Here is a 17,341-nt window from a genome sequence, read left to right on the forward strand (position 1 = left end):
TTTCTGCTACATAATCCCGTCTCTTTTCTTGGCCTCTGCTGAGATGGTTAAGTCTATGAGTTGCATCCATGAGCTCTTAAACAATCATTCACCTACACCCTTAGGGCTCTCTTCAGAGCAAGCTTTCTCAGTTTTTACAGTATAGAGAGGCTGAGGATTGTCTAAGTTTCTAAAGTCTGATTCCTTTTTGTTTAACAATTCTTCCTTTAATTCATCTCTCACCTCTTGCGTTTACTATAAGCAGTAAGGAGGACCCAGGTTGCACCTTCAATGCTTTGCCTAAAAGTCTCCTCTGCTAAGTATCTGAGGTCATTATTTGCAAGTTCTACCTTTGACACAAACACTAGAATAAAATTTAGCCAAGTTGCTTGCACTTTATAGTAAGAATTGCCTTTCCTCTGGAGTCTGGGGCCTCGCCACACCAATCATATATGGTTCCACTTCCCTCTGTGTGGTTTTCCCCTCGTGTGGATGGGGTTATGGTTGCTGGTGGCCTTGTTTTAATCTGTAATAATGAAACTGAGCAGGACCCTGTGGACCACCTGGGCATGGTAGCCTTTCTGTGTCCCCTGTTTCTTGTGGGGAACAACTCCAGCCTCCTGGACCTTCCCTGACTTCCTAGGGCGTATTCAAACAGTTGGTAACCAGGGAAGGGAGGGGATGCAGGGACAGAGGAGGAGCAGTCAAGAAACTATATACTGCAGCCTTGGGGCAGGGTCCTGGTTCCACCTCAAGGGATACACACAGCAGTATCTTTAAGCTCTTTATAGAACTAAAACCCAACAAATGGAAGATGTTAGCATTCTTCGTTCATTCCCAAAGGCAATGCCAAAGAATTTTCAAACTATTGCACATATGTGCTGATTTCACATGCTAGCGAGGCCATACTCAAAATCCTTCAGGCTAGGCTTCCATAGTGTATGAACCAAGAACTTCCAGGTATTTAAGCTGGATTTAGAAAAGGCAGAGGATCCAGAGAGCAAACTGGCAACATCTGCTGGATCATCAAAAAAGCAAGGGAATTCCAGAAAAACATCTGCTTCATTGACTACTCAAAAGTCTTTGTGTGGATCACAACAAACTGTGGAAAATTCTTCAAGAGATGGGAATACCAGACCACCTTACCTGCCTCCTGAGAAACCTGTATGCAGGTCAAGAAGCAACAGCTAGAACCAGACATGGAAAAATGGACTGATTCCAAATTGGGAAAGGCGTACATCAAGATTGTCTATTGTCATCTTGCTTATCTAACTTATGTGCAGAGTACATCATACAAAGTGCCGAACTGGAAGAATCACAAGCTGAAATTAAGACTGCCAAGAGAAATATCAACAACCTCAGATATGCAGATACCACTCTAATGGCAGACAGCAAAGAGAAACTAAAGAGCCTAGTGATGAGGGTGAAAGAGGAGAGTGAAAAAGCTGGCCTAAAACTCAACATTCAAAAAACGAAGATCGTGGCATCACTTCATGGCAAATAGATGGGGAAAAAGTGGAAACAGTGACAGATTTTATTTTCCTGTGCTCCAAAATCATTGTGGATGGTTACTGCAGCCACAAAATTAAAAGATGCTTGCTCCTTGGAAGAAAAGATATGATAAATCTAGACAGTGTGTTAAAAAGCAGAGACATCATTTTGCCAGCAAAGGTCAGTCTAGTCAAAGCTGTGGTTTTTCCAATAGTCACGTATGGATGGGCCTCCCCGGTGACACTAGTGGTAAAAAAGCCACCTGCCGATGCAGGAGACACAAGAGACGTGGGTTCAATCCGTGGGTTGGGAAGATCCCCTGGAAAAGGGCATGACAACCCACGCCAGTATTCTTCCCTGGAGAATCCCATGGATAAAGGAGCCTGGCGGGCTACAGCCCATAGTGTCACAAAGAGTCAGACACAACTGAAAAGACAGCACACATGCATTGCACGCATGTACAGATGTGAGAGTTGGACCACAAAGAAGGCTGAGTACCGAAGAATTGATGCTTTCGAATTACAGTGCTGAAGAAGACTCTTGAGGGTCCCTTGGCTAGCAAGGAGGTCAAACCAGTCAATCCTAAAGAAAATCAACCCTGAATATTCTGTGGAAGGACTGATGCTGAAGCTCCAATAATTTGGCCACCTGATGTAAAGAGCCAACTCACTGGAGAAGACCCTGATGCTGGGAAAGACTGAAGGCATGAGGAGAAGGCAATGACAGAGGATCAGATGGTTGGGTGGCATCACCTACTCAATGGACACGAGTTTGAGCAAACTCCAGGAGATAGTGATGGACAGGAAAGCCTGGCGTGCTGCAGTCCATGGAGCCACAAAGAGTTGGGCATGACTTAGCAACTGAACAACACAGCATTCTTCATACCAGAGAAGACCACCTGAGGCCAGATTGAAGGAACTAGAGAAATTCATCAAGATTACCTGAAATTAGAGAAGAGCAGGCCCTGCACACAATCTTGTCAGCAACCATACCTGTGAACTATTGCTGTAAAACTCCTCACTAAATCCTCCTGGTTTGGGACACATTATTTTGGAGGAGCAGGAGCTGACTGTGTCACCCTTTGGCTGGCAAAACAATAAAGCTGTTATTTTCTGCTTCAAGCAAAACTCTGTCTCCAAGATTTGATTTGACACTGGTGCATAGAGGCAAAGGTTTCCAACCCAGGAATCGAACCCGGGTCTCCTGTGCTGCAGGCAAAGTCTTTACCAAGTGAGCTATAAGGGAAGCCAATAAGTACTTTAACTTGTCCCATTTGGTCTCCATGACAACCCTGGGTGGTTGAGGACTTGTTTCTGGGGCTGCTGGACAAAGTAGTGCAGACTGGGGGCTTGAACCACAGAAATTCATCTGAGATCAAGAGATGGAGGTGTCGGCAGAGTTGTTTTCTTGATGCCTCTCTCCTTGGCTGTAGATGACTGTCTTCTCCCTGTGTTAGTCTGTATGCACATCTCCTCTTCTTAAAAAGGCAGCACCCTATTGGATTAAGACCCACTCCTGTGGCTCAGCTGGTAAAGACTCTGTCTGCAATGCAGGAGACCTGGGTTTGATCCCTGGATTGGGAAGATCCCCTGGAGATGGGAAAGGCTACCCACTCCAATATTCTAGCCTGGAGAATTTCATGGATTGTATAGTCCATGGGGTTGCAAAGATTCAGACACAACTGAGTGACTTTCACTTTCATACAACCTAGTTTTATATCTTAATTATTTCATTAATTTATCTCATTGTCTCTTTGAAGACCCTAACACCCAAAACAGTCACATTCTGAGGTACTAAGGCTTGGCATTTTAACACAGGAATTTGGGGGCACAAGTCAGCCCATACAAGAGGGCAGTGCTGTTACTGTCAGTTTATAGCTTGGCTCTAAGGTCAGAGTCTTACCTGAAGTCACACAGTCCATGGGACCAAGATTGGCATCCCATGCCCTGCACCCCCAGGCTCATTCTCTTTACACAGCAGGCTTCAGCCACAGGGTTGGCTGAACTTACTCTTGTTGGTAGAGTGCTGTCTTCAAGAGATCTAGACTTAGAATTTACCATTGATCTTGCTTTGAAAGCACCATCTTCCCTGCTCTCTTCTATCATAAATTCAATTTCTCTAAAAGTAGGCCATAATTTATAGTTTATTTGGGAGGCAACTCCAGGAAACACCAGTTGAGGAGTGGGAAAATTATATAGAGAAGAAAAGCCAGACTATAAAAGCTGCATCCTGAGCGGTGATACTGTGGGCATGACTGAGTGAGGGGCTCAGTCATGCTGGGAGACAGTGCACAGCGTGCCTCAGAGGGGTCCTCCCCACACTTACGGAGCAGGGAGTCGGCCTCTCTGTCCACTAAATCCTGATGGCCACTTGTTGAGAGCTGATTCTCTGGGGTGTCAATTCCTCCAGCACCCACCGCATGCTCTGGAGAAGGCCATTGACAGAATGCCTAAAGTGTTAAAGAGAGTGCTGAAGTCCTGGATTAGTTATCTATTGCTGAGCAACAAAGTACCCGAAACTTTGCAACTTAAAATAACACATTTATTATAACAGTTTCTGTGGGTCAGAAGTTGTGCTTGGGCATGACTTAGCTGGGTCCTCTGCTTCACGGTTTCTCTCAGGCAGAAATAAAGGTGTCAATCTGGGCTGGGGTCTCAGCTGAAGGCTTGGCTGGGGAAGGGCCTGTTTTCAAGGTGATGGGATTATCAACAGAATTCATTTCCTCCAGGATGTTTGGGCTTATGGCCTCAGTTTCTAGCTTTTTTTTTTTTTTTGCCAGATATCACCCTTGGTTCCTTGCCATGTAGGTCTGTTAGACACAGCAGGTGTCTGTTACACTGCCATCCACTCTTTACAAGTTACTGCTGCCTAGAAACATTTTCATCAAAAGACTTGAAGATTATAAATAATTTTATTACATATCAGTTAGTCTAATTTTATCAGGCTACTGGAGGCTATCCAAATATAATTTTCTGGGTCTGTCATGGAGTCTCCTATACTTTTCTGCTCCTTGTTAAGAGCCAGGCATCTTGAGCTTTCTGCAAGTGAGAACTTGGAATTCTGATGATACTTGATGGAGCCAAGTAGTTCTGGTTCCCTTTGTTGGATTTCAAAGTGAATTTGGAATTAAGTGAGAACTTCCAGGACTTCAACTCAAATTTCCATATAGGCTATTAATATGGAAATTAATACAATGAAGTCTTGTTTGAAGTCTGACATTTGAACTAGCACTCATCATATTCAGATGCCATCTGGGAGAAACTGGAGGTTTTTTTTTTTTTTTTTAGATTCTATGATGGCTAGAAGAGCAGAATCAAAGCAGAATCAATTTTTTTTTTTTTTTTTTTGGTGGGTGGAAGGAGAGTGAATCAGCCTTGTGGATTTTATCAGTATCTTATACTAGTTCTGCTTTTTAAAGTCAATTTTTTGCCCCCTCTGAGAGTACATGTGCAAGATACAAGTTAGGACTCAGCTCTAGAGCCATGTTGCTGAGTTCGCATCCTGCCTTGGCCATTCCGCTAGCTGTGCAACCTTGAGAGAGTTACCTAACCTCTCTGGGCTTCAATTTCTTGATCTACTATAGAGGATAGTACCATTTCCACCCTTGCAGGATTCGTGTGGGGATTAAACGAGTCAAAAATGCATGTAAAGCTCTCAGAACAATGGCAAGAGCCAAAAAGAGTTCGCTATTATTAGTTTGAGAAAGCTTACTAACACACCAGGAAGAGAAATTTTTGAGTGATGCGATGATCAAGGGAATTTATGAAACCTGCTACTTCTGGACTAAACAAAAATTCTCTATTCCCTTTTTGGGCTCTGTTTCAGAAAAGGGCCTACCTTACCTGTGATTCCAGGGCTCCAGAGAAGGCATTTTCAACTTCCCAGATATTATTGCTTGGCACCAATAGTGCACAGTTGCCTGAAGTGTCTCAATAAACATTGTTTCCTGGATCTGGCCAGAAAGACCTCAGGTCCTGGTGGCTGAGCTGCTTGTAATTCTAGCAGGTTTTGATGGGAGAATAGAATAGGAAGAGAGCTTGTGATTCAGTGATTCTGAAGATGAAGTGGGAATAGATGAGAAGCTCTGAGTGGGGAAGAAGAAGCAGAGACCAGGGGTTGGAGGGGCTGGATGAGCTGAGCAGAAAGACAAAATTTACTCTGTTATCTGAAATGCAATGCCTGCCAGGTGTCCTTGGGTTGTTATGTGGGCATTTTCTCCTTTTCTATCTACGTCAGTAGCAGCTATTCACATACAGTGACATTTCTTATATGTTAGTGTTCAAAGAATCACTAGGAATAGACTCCATGCTCCCTTGGGCTTCCCTGGCAGCTCAGCTGGTAAAGAATCTGCTGGTCCCTGGGTTAGGAAGATCTCCTGAAAAAGGGAAAGGCTATCCACTCCAATATTCTGGCCTGGAGAATTCCATGGACTGTATAGCCCATGGCGTCGCAAAGAGTCAGACATGACTGAGTGACTTTCACTTTTACTTTCCCAGTGCAGAGTTCCATCTCTGATTGGGGAACAAAGATCCATGCTGCATGGTGCAGCCTATACATACACGCGCACGCACACGCGTGTGCACACACAAATACACACACAGGATGGGGAGAAAACATTGCAGATTAGCTGGGTGCATTTATCAAGCAGATCCCCCAAAGAAAACCCAACCAACAAAGCAACCCCCCAACAATCAGCAGTGGAGGACCAGAGATGGAGAAGATGCCTTGCAGGAGGTGAGCTCACACCTCTGGGTTCCTGGGCCCAAATCCAGAGATGCTGACTCTGCAGCAACACTGTGTTAGGGTATGGTAATTTTCATGGGGCTGTGGTACCCCAGAATCTTGAGGGAACCAAGGGGCCTTGATCTGGTTGGCAGTGAGCAGAGGCTTTTCTGGAAGCTGTACTTGCCCTGTCATCACATTTTTACAAATACCTAGTGTGAATGGTGATTTATGGGAGCTTTGGGGAATTGATGGAGATTATGGGGGTCTAAGTCCCAAACTAGGTCTTGACATCTCTACTCTCTGAAGGCTCTGCATTGAGAAACACTGTCAGAAAGGAGCAGTGGGAGGTGTCTTAGCTATACACTATCATCTTACAGAGTAAGACCCAGAAAGGCCCAGAAAGATTGAGTGCCTTCACCAAGGTCACACAGCTAGTCAGTCAATGGCACGTCTGAGACTGTAACCAGGTATTCTTGTTCTCCATCCCGTTGCCCAATCACCAAACACCTGTTCCCCCTAGGGTGGGAGACTAGGGAGGGGAGTGAGAGGAAGAAGTAGTGAGAATTGGAGAGAGGTGCGCCTGTAATCCGAGAGGGTCTGGCAAGAACAAACACTTTGCCCTTGTGGGAAATGGAGTCAGCATTACAATAGGATAATTATGGCTTTGAATTCAAACAATCAATCGCTTGCTATTAAAATCACGAATATAATTAATCTTCTAAAGCAAAACGTCCTTCTTAGACAAAAAAAATATTACAAGACTGTTTTCTTTTTAATCCCAAGGGAATGCAACCTCTATCGGAGCTCTTGTTTCAGATTTCCTTCCTAGGAACAGCATCTTCACGTTGGCTTGGCTGTTCCGGGCAGCTCGTGGTGCAGGAGTGGCCGTGGGCAGGGGGCCTGGGCGGCGGGACTGCGGCAGCGCGGGCGAGCGGGCGGGGGCACTGCAGCACCGCGGCCCTCGGGCGGCCGGGCAGCGGCCCGCTAGAGGGGGCGCTGTGGGCACCGCCGAGCTTCCTTTTGTCAGCGCACTCGGCCGGGAGAGCTCTCATTTCCTCTCAGCCTCGTGCGGGAAATGGATTTGATTCTGACAGCAGAGCTGTAAGGGACGAGCGCGAACGAAAGCCTTTTGTCAAGGAGTGGCAGCCTCTGTTGTCTGTGATTACCACTGACGCGGAGAAGCTGCGCTGCTGGTGGAATTCCAGGCAGCTCTGGCCAGTGCGCGGCTGCAGGATGGGTAGAAAACACTGCTCTGCAGATTAGCTGGGTGCATTTATCAAGCAGCTCTCCCAAAGAAAGCCAGCCAACAAAACAAGACCCCAACCACCCGCAGCCGAGGACCAGAGATGGAGAAGATGCCTTGCAGGAGGTAAGCCCGTCTTGGGAGTGGACGCCGCGGGCTGGGCTTGGTTTTGCTTATTTTAATCGAATTTACGACCCTTACAGCATCCTTCCACCGAGCGGGAGCAGGTTGGTCTATCAGATGGGTGAGCGTCTGTCAATGAGTGTGTCTGCGAGGCAGCTCTTCCCCGCGGCTGTGCTATGCCTAAAGGTTTCTGTTGCTGATGTAACATCGGACGTTCTTTGGGAAGCGGGGTGCCCACCGCTGGCCTCTGCTTGGGGACCAGCGGACCCACGCGCCCCGAGCGCAGCGCCTGCCAGGTGGGGCTTTCTTCTCAGTCCCGCCGGGCTGGCGGGCTGCAAGCCTCGCTTTATGGGGCCGCGCCTCCCTTCACGCTCCTCTGAGCCACCGCCCTCCGCGGAACCGCCCAGCGCCTTCGGCCGGGTTGGGCGCGCTCCCCAAGGCCTCGCCATCGCCTTGGCGCCGCGGTAGCTGAGGGGTCGGCAGGTGCGGCGTCGGCAGCTGCCGGCGTTGGGAGCAGGAGCGCTAGAACGTGAGCCGACCCCAATGGGTTTGAATTTTTACGCGACCGCACCACTTTGGAGGGAAAAAAGGCCACTGTCCCCGAGAAGATCGGGCCAGCCAGACCATCTATCACAGTTTGTCTTCCTTCCCATCTCCTCCCCCACCTCCTGTCCCTTCCTGCACCCAGTAGGAGGCCACGCTCCACCTGGAGGCGGGGGCCAGCGGCTGCTTGTTTTGAAGTCGCGATCACAGCCAGCCTACCTGGTGTTGGGAGGAAGGGAGGGGCAGATTGCTTTAGGATGCTGATCAGGCGCTCGGGTCTAGCCTATTGTCTTGCCTTTTCTCCCCCTTTCTTTTCTTCTCTTATCTCCACCCCCAGACAAAAAAAAAAAAAAAAAAAGGAACAAAAAGAGGGTAGGATGGGGAGAGAGAGACCGAGAGGACTGAGAGAGAGAGACAGGAAAAGAAGGAGGGGAAAAAAAAGCCCCAAGCCCACACCCTATCAAATTCTTCTGAAAATTGTCATTTATCTTTGACACATGATTATTACCCATCTGTTTCTTCACGCCCACTCTTCCCTCCTCTTGCAGTTTGTTGGCTAAGATTCAACGGACTCAAATGAGCCTTATAAATACTAGAAATCAAATCAGTTTCCTAAAGGGACGTTTTGTGCTTTCTGATTAACCTGGAATGAGGGATTTCCAGCGTCCTGGCAGGAACAAATGATGGGAAAGGTGGACACCCTCCTTTCATATCTAGGGTGTGGATCTAGTGGAGGTACAGGAGACGTTGAACTTGTGCAATGAGGGACATCTTCATAAATGGCATTTGAAAATGATGTTTCATTTTAAGGGGAAAATAGTTGCTAACACTTGAAGTGAAAGCCCTTTAAATTATAAATGAGTAGGACCACGGAAAATAGCTGTGAAGTTTCCAGATTTGCCAGTCACCCCTCCTACCGACATAGGAAGAATATATGTTGGAGATTTTAAAAAGGGGTTAAGCCATTTAATATTTCTCCTTTATAATGTTCTACCTTCATTCTGCCTGTGGACCAACATCTTGCCCAGACACCCCAATTTACTTTCACTCCCCATCTCCCCATCCTAAAAGCGTACAGCAAAAGAAAGCTTTTCATTATTAGTATGATGTCAATACATTTTGGAGAACCACTAGAGATAAATCACCCTTTGATCCGCAATCCATACCATTTCTGTAGCGAGCCTGATGTTCTTTCTTGTCCACCCAGTTATCTCACCTGATTAGAAATGTGCTTGTCACATACAAAATATACAAGACTGCCCGAAATGACATATTGTATGTGTTTTCTAAGCTTGAGTTGAATTTACTTTAAATATCAACATGGTGCTGGAATTAGTAAAACTCAGCTTTTCTTAAGAGTTTGCAGATGATCTAATGTGTTTGTTGGCAGAGGGTTTAGGGTTAAGATTTTGAATACTTATGAAAAAACTCCGATAAATATATTTATCACCTACCTTGTTCTACACGGAATTTAAGACAGTTTACAGAGATTCATAAAATACAGCAAGACAGACTTAGAAGTAGATGGGAAAGAAAAAGGAAACTAAAGGTAGAGACATAAAATTGTGTTAAGAATGAGGCTAATGTGAAAATACAAACATTTGAGAGTAAAAAGAGAAAAGTGTCAGTTGCTCAGTTGTTTCTGACTCATTGTGATCTCATGGACTGTAGCCCGCCAGCCTCCTCTGTCCGTGGAATTCTCCAGGCAAGAATACTGGAGTAGGTAGCTATTCCCTTCTCCAGGGGATCTTCCTGACCCAGGGATTGAACCTGGGCCTCCTGCATTGCAGGCAGATTCTTTACCGTCTGAGCCACCAGGCAAACATGTGAGGAGCAAACAAATCCAACTCTGAACTTTCTAGCAACTCATACTAAAAGGGAAGTTGACAAGCCCATGGTTCATGGGCTTTGTTTATTCATGGAGTCATTCACTCAACAAATATTCACTGAGGACCTACTACGCACAGGCTCTGTGAGACGCTGGAAAGAAAGGAATGAAGCAGGCAGATGTGGTCTCTGCCCTGACAACACTTACAGCCAAATGCAAGAGATGGAGTTTCATGAAGACATCTCTCAAACAAATATCTGGTTACAAGATGTGAGAAGAGCTGTGCAGGAAAAGCATGAAATGCAAAACATCACACGTCCAGACATAAAAACACAGAATAAAAACTTCTGCAGAGATGCATAACCATTTTTGATTTTAAGAGCAAGAAGGAACATTTTTCAGGTATGAAGCAGTGTTTGAAATAATGTCCTTGTCAGATAGGTTTTACTTTGCCATTTTTAGAGTGTCCCTTAGTGTGAGGGATCCTGATATCACCCCCACAGATCTCTTGAACCCCTGAGGTTCTGAGAATATTGTATTTTGAGGGACTTGTGTATTCTCTAAACTGTAGTGGCTTTATTTCAGTGATGATCTTACATAATGAATATTAAAACTGTGTTCTATATGATCTTCATGGCAACCCCCAGAACAATGCTGGGGCCTTTGTTTGCCTCTGTGTCTTCCCAGGTGGGCCAGGGGCAGGCCTGGGGGCTGGGCCACAGCACGGGTGAGGGGGAGGGGAGTTTAAACTAAGATGGGTGTGTGTGCATGTGTGTGTGAGTCCACTCAGGGCACAGGTTTGCTAGATTCAAAAGAACAGCTCCCGGCGACCACTGCTATTCTGGCCAGGAATGAAGCTCTCCTGCCAGTTCCACCTTGGCATGGACTGAGTTGCAGCAATTTATTAGCAGCAGGTGTTGCAGTAAAAATGCAAGGAAAAAGTTACTGTTGCTGGTTTTAGAATAATTGGATTAGATCTTGATTTAATGCAGATTTAGTTATTTCTCAATAAGTACCTTATGTCCAAAGCAATGAGACCAGCAATTTGGTGTAATGGTTAAGAGGAGCCAGACAGCCTGACTTCAAATCCATTTTTCCACTTCTTAGCTGTGAGACTTTGGACAAGTTACTCAACCTCTCTGTGCCTATGATACTATGTGGATAAATATGCAGCATTGATTTCACAGTAAGATTGTGAGGATTGGAGGTATTACATGTGAAAAACTATGTTCACTGAATGTTAGCATTCATACTGTTTTATTAATGAAGTGGCACTTCATTTATGTAAGTGTGCCAGGATGGTTTGGTGTCAGAATTTTTTAAATTTAATTTTTGTTTTATATTAGAATATAGTTGATTTACAATGTCGTGTTAATTTCAGGTATACAGCAAAGTGATTCAGTTATACATAAACATAAATCCATCCTTTAAAAAATATTTATTATTTGCTATAAAGGGCTGCACTGGGTCTTCATTGCTGCATCTGGGCTTTCTGTCGTTGCGGTGAGCAGGGTGTGCTGTGGTGCGCCGGCTTCTCACGGTGGTTGGCTTCTCTTATTGCAGCTCAGGGGCTCTAGAGTGTGGGTTCAGTGGTTGTGGGCTCAGTTGCCCCAAGACATGTACAGGCAACCCGTGTCCTCTACATTGGCAGGTGGTTTCCTAACCACTGGGCCCCTGAAGTCTTATCCATTCTTTTTTGATACCAGAATTTTAAATTATGATACCTGATTATCTTCAAGTAGGAAACACATTTTTGAGGTTATTAATATTGTTTTGCATCGTTTATGTATTGTCTGCATTAGTACATTGAAGTAAATATTTAGGTAGTGGTAATGACATGACTGAGCGACTTCACTTTTACTTTTCACTTGCATGCATTGGAGAAGGAAATGGCAACCCACTCCAGTGTTCTTGCCTGGAGAATCCCAGGGACGGGGGAGCCTGGTGGGCTGCCGTCTATGGGGTCGCACAGAGTCGGACACAACTGAAGCGACTTAGCAGCAGCAGCAACATGTAGTAGGACTTCCCTGGTGTTCCAGTGGTTAAGATTAATGGTAAAGAACCCGCCTGCCAATGCTGGAGACATAAGAGACGTGGGTTTGAGCCCTGGGTTGGGAAGATCCCCTGGAGGAGGGCACGGCAACCTACTCTAGTAGTCTTGCCTGGAGAATCCCATGGACAGAGGAGCTTGGTGGACTACAGTCCATAGGGTCACAAAGAGCCAGACACGACTGAAGCAACTGAGCATGAACATGTAGTAACTAGACCTGAAGCTGCACCTTTCTATTGTTAAACCCAAATGGTATTTTAGTTTCATCAAAACAATATTATCTGTTTCAGTAAATAAATTTTATTAATTTGACATTTTAAAGTTGGATAGTTGTGTTTATTTCCACATTCATTTTTGCATTCTGCTTATATAAAAGTTATAAAGTTCAAGTATTTAGAACTGGTCTTTTTGAATGTACATATTTAAGTTATATTTTAATAAAGTGATTTAGGTCAACCTTTGGTTCATAAGATTTTTTTTCAAAAAGGATTTCTATAAAATTCAAGCATTTTGAATTGGGTTCAAGGACAGACTCAAGATTCTTCGGATAGAATTTTGAGTTTCTAGAAGAGAGATTGTGGCCCCAAATTTGACCCCATATACCTTGACTGACATAGTTTTAGCTTGAAAGAATTTTAAGGCAGTAACACCAAAGCTTGCCTCTGTCTTTAACAACAGCATCAAAATCCTCTGAACTCAAAGAGCATCTATGGAATGGTAAGCTTCCAGCAAAAATTCATCTTGGTCTATTTTCTAGAATAAACTACAAATGAAAGGTTTGTCAATATTATTGAGTGAGGTGAAAAGAAAGTCTGTTCTCTGTGGAGTACAATGTTTGTTTGGATTAAAACAAGTTTACTGGTTATATTCAAATCTATTCTAAAATTTTCTTCATACCTATGATCTGTCAAAGATTATAAGAAATATGTTAGTCTCCCACTATAATCATATTTTTGATAGCTTTCCTGTTGATATGCACATATCAAAGACATATGCATTTATACACACACACACACAGAATTATATTTGATGGTGTGTTACTTAGAATCCTGATTGCCTAGGACTCCTGGGATGGAGCACTTTCAGTGCAAACACTGGGATAGTGCCAGGCAAAGGAAGACAGATCTATTTTAGTTTTAGAGAACAGGGAGAGAACAGACCAGAGGCCCAGATTCTTTAAGGACTCTCCAGAAGAGATGGTGCAGATGGTGCCAGCCAGCAGTATCCATCCCATGATTCAATAAGGCATCCTCCTGGGAAGAGGCAGTCATGTTCTCCCAGTTACCTCCTAGAATAGTCCCCAGGCTCAATGCACCGGGCCTGGAGGGGTTATGGTGTTGCTAGGGTGAGATTGGGGTATAAATCAGAAGGCTCTAGGAATGCTGTCAGCACTTTCTACCTTGAGTGTCAGGGCATCCAGTCTTGACATGTGCCAAGGGAGCCCCCAGTAAAGCTTCAAACCAGGTTGGTTTGCATCAACCGCACACTTGCAGCTAAAAATTAAGATACATAAATACATAGATAAATGCCACTTGGTCCAGCAGTAAATACCCTAACTTAGTTGATTGCCCCAGGGCCTCAACTCTCAAACAACCCAGGCAGGACCTGGAGGCCAGAGAATTTAGGATGTGGTTGCCGGAAAAAAAATTTCAGTGCTGATCCCCTGGGGAAGGAAATGGCAACCCACTCCAGTATTTTTGCCTAGGGAATCCCATGGACAGAGGAACCTGGAAAGTTACAGTCCATGGGGCTGCAGAGAGTCAGACATGACTGAGTGACTGAGCACTATATCATATTTGGAATAGTTTTCCCTGGGCCCAGCCTGGAAGTGTCTGGAAAAAACTTATCAAGCCAAGTACAAATTCCTTGGGTTTCAGTGACTAGAAGCACTAAGGACCATCTGACCCCCTGCGCTGCATCCTCCCACACAGAGAGCTGATTGGACCAGGTATGGACCGGTGAGGACCTGGAACCTTAGGGCTGGTAGCCATATGAGGCCAAAGAGGGGACGGTGTCAGGGTGAGGAGAGACCACAGGTCATCCCCTACACCCCTCACCAGTTTATAGAAGGAGCCACTTGGCTGTCTTGAGGTGGCCACAGCGATTCCAGTTCTGTAACTTCCATGAAGCCCAGCTAGACTTTGGTCCCTGCGTTGATATGGCTGCCCTCCATCCTGCTGGTCTAATTTGCCTGGGCTTCTGTTTCAGTCAGCCATACTGTCGGCTAGAAATCCGGTTTTCTCCAGAGCTTCCTGCTTCTCTTCCCCACATACAGCCTGACCTCCCTCCTTCCATCTTTCCAAAGCAAAAATCCAATCTTGTCAATCCTTTAGGATGAACCCCAAACTCCTTACCTACCTGGACAGCTTTACTTCTCCTTCTTTGGAGATGCAGGCTGGACCACCTTTCTGGACATTCCCCTTCTCCATCCACCCCCCACAGGCTCTTCCTTCCACCTTACGTGCCCTCCTCCTACTTTTTATCTGGCAAGTTGGCTCTTTTAAAAAGCCAACCAAATAGACAACTTCTAGCAAGCCTAATTAAAAGAAAATAATTAACAATACTAGAAAGGATATATGGAAGGAAAAAGAGATTTGAAATCATAAAAACACTATGCATTATTGTATCCTAACATATGTGAAAATCTTGATGAAATAGACAGTTTTCAAACAGAATATGAACTACTAATATTTACTCCAGAAATCAAACGCCATGTTCCTGGTTGGGAAGAATCAAGTTACAAAGATGTCAGTTCCTCACAGATTCTGTTGCGTGGATGGCAGTCTTCCTGGTAACCAAAAGTGATGCAAATTTGTTCCTATTTTTATTTTTCTTTGGAATCTTGAAAGGTGTAGTTAACTGGATATGCTCAATTGTGAATCATTTTATTGAAGGGAAAGCCAATCCTTGTGCATTTAAATGTCATTTATAAATTGTTTTTCTCAAAGAACAGATGAAGTTATTAAACTTTGAAATGCATGGGGACTTTATGAAGACAGAATTTTATTTAACAGACATGGTTTTCTTCTATATTATTTTATCGAGTATAATACCATTGTGTTTGCTTTCTTTACCTGCATGGCACCCATATACAAATCTGTTGGCTTTACTTTTAAACATCTATGGTGAAAGACATCAGAAAAATAGGGGCAGCTTCAGTCCCTTCCCTCTTTACTTGTGCCAGGTGGCGGAACATCTATGTTGGTTATCTCAGCATTCCTTTATTTAGAATTTATTCTCCTTCCCTCTCCACACTACCCTTCTCTTAGATCATTTGTACCCTAAATTAGCTACATCTGTTACCATAGTTATGCAGCATCCAGCTTAACCCATTCCATGCTTGTTCTGACTGCATATTATATTGTGTGAAACTTCCTTTCTTGTATTTCGTAAAACATACCATTATTTTCCCTTTGTCACCTGTCCCCCAATTTTTATTGTTTCTAAGGCAATGCATATGTACAGTTAAGAAATCAAATAGAACTGAAGGGCTTCTAACAGAGAGCAACAATCCCTGCCCTTCCCCAAATCCTTTATCCACAGGCAAACCAATTTTAGCTGTGCTTTCTGTTCTGTTATAGTTACTTCTGTATCTCAAAATAATATGCATATACTGCTGTTTCTGAATTTATCAGCTTTGATCATCATGTAGTGAATTCCTGCCATGAAAGTCAAGGATGTAGTTTAGGCCACACCTACATCTCCTCTCTAGCTTTCTTCTCATCATACCTGTCACACCAGACAATGCATTTATTAAAACCAGGTTTCTCATTCCGTGGACTGGTAGTTGGGTCACTTGACTCTCTACTCTAAGATAAGGATATCACTACTCGCTCTCTTTGCCCACTTCTTCCTTCCCTCTAGTCATGCATTTGCTTGCATTATCAAAATCAAGAAATTATTCATTCCAGTCCCATCACTTCATGGCAAATAGATGGGGAAACAATGGAAACAGTGACAGACTTTATTTTCTGGGCTCCAAAATCACTGCAGATGGTGACTGCAGCCATGAAATTAAAGATGCTTGCTCCTTGGAAGGAAAGCTATGACCAACCTAGTGAAAGTGCAAGTCCCTCAGTCGTGTCCAGCTCTTTTGTGACCCCGTGGACTATGCAGTCCATGGAATTCTCCAGGCCAGAATATCGGAGTGGGTAGCCTTTCCCTTCTCCAGGGGATCTTCCCAACCCAGGAATTGAACCCAGGTCTCCCACATGCATGTGGATTCTTTACCAACTAAGCCACAAGGGAAGCCCCCAAATACTGGAGTGGTTAGCCTATCCCTTCTCCAGTGGATCTTCCTGACCCAGGAATCAAACAGGGGTCTCCTGCACTGCAGGCAGATTCTTTACCAACTGAGCTATCAGGGAAGCCCTGACCAACCTAGACAACGTATTAAAAAGCAGAGACATTACTTTGCCAACAAAGGTCTGTCTAGTCAAAGCTATGATTTTTCTAGTAGTCATGTATGGATGTGAGAGTTTGAAAGAAACTGAGCGCTGAAGAAGTGGTGCTTTTGAACTGTGGTGTTGGAGAAGACTCTTGAGAGTCCCTTGGACTGCCAGGAGATCAAACCAGTCAATCCTATAGGAAATCAACCCTGAATATTCATTGGAAGGACTGATGCTGAAGCTGAAGTGCCAATACTTTGGCCACCTGATGCAAAGAACTATCTCATTTGAAAAGACTCTGATGCTGGGAAAGATTGAAGGCGAGAGAAGGGGATGACAGAGGATGAGATGATTGGATAGCATCACCGACTCCATGGACATGAGTTTGAGCAAACTCTGGAAGATGGTGGTGGACGGGGAGGCCTGGTGTGCTGCAGTCCATGGGGTCGCAAAGACTGAGCCACTGAACTGACTGTTCCATCATCATAGCTGGTCTCTATGATTTGTCTATAAGGTAATTCTAAAAGATGAAAACTGTTCAAGTGTTCATTATCTAACTGGGTTGATATTGCTCACTGCGTGATAAATAACATGCTAGGATTTCATCTCTTTCTCACTGGCTCCAATATCTCAACCCTTGGACCACTAAGTGGAAAATGCTTCCAGGGGGAAGTTCAAATGGATTCTGTTATCCTGAGAGCACCGGTACCATCAGAGCTGCTCTAGTTCTCCTCCTGCAGTGCAGACAGTTTCCTAAGAAGACTAACCCAGAGGTCAAGTTGATAAATTCAGAAGCGAAAGTATGTGTATACTGTTCTGACATACAGAGGTAACTACAGCTGGGTGCCTGGCTGTGAACCACTGTGTGTTGGGGGTGGGAGAGGGGATGGGCAGGGTCTGCTCCTCCATGTAGAGACTGCATTTGTGCCCTTGTGTCTAGTCTCTTTTTTAATTCCCCCCGTCCATAACAC

The 17,341-nt window shown here is 44.6% G+C and overlaps 1 protein-coding gene across 1 annotated transcript in view; it reads left to right on the plus strand.

The window, feature by feature from the left end:
• Positions 1–7,160: 7,160 nt before the first annotated feature.
• ADD2 (adducin 2) overlaps positions 7,161–17,341 on the plus strand; it is a 125,718-nt gene continuing 115,537 nt past the window's right edge. The window contains exon 1 of the mRNA XM_005212528.5: positions 7,161–7,564. The gene's annotated coding sequence lies outside the window, so the exon portion shown is untranslated. The remainder of the gene's footprint in view (positions 7,565–17,341) is intronic.

This window comes from Bos taurus, chromosome 11 (genome assembly GCF_002263795.3).
Source record: "Bos taurus isolate L1 Dominette 01449 registration number 42190680 breed Hereford chromosome 11, ARS-UCD2.0, whole genome shotgun sequence".
NCBI classification, from domain to species: Eukaryota; Metazoa; Chordata; class Mammalia; order Artiodactyla; family Bovidae; genus Bos; species Bos taurus.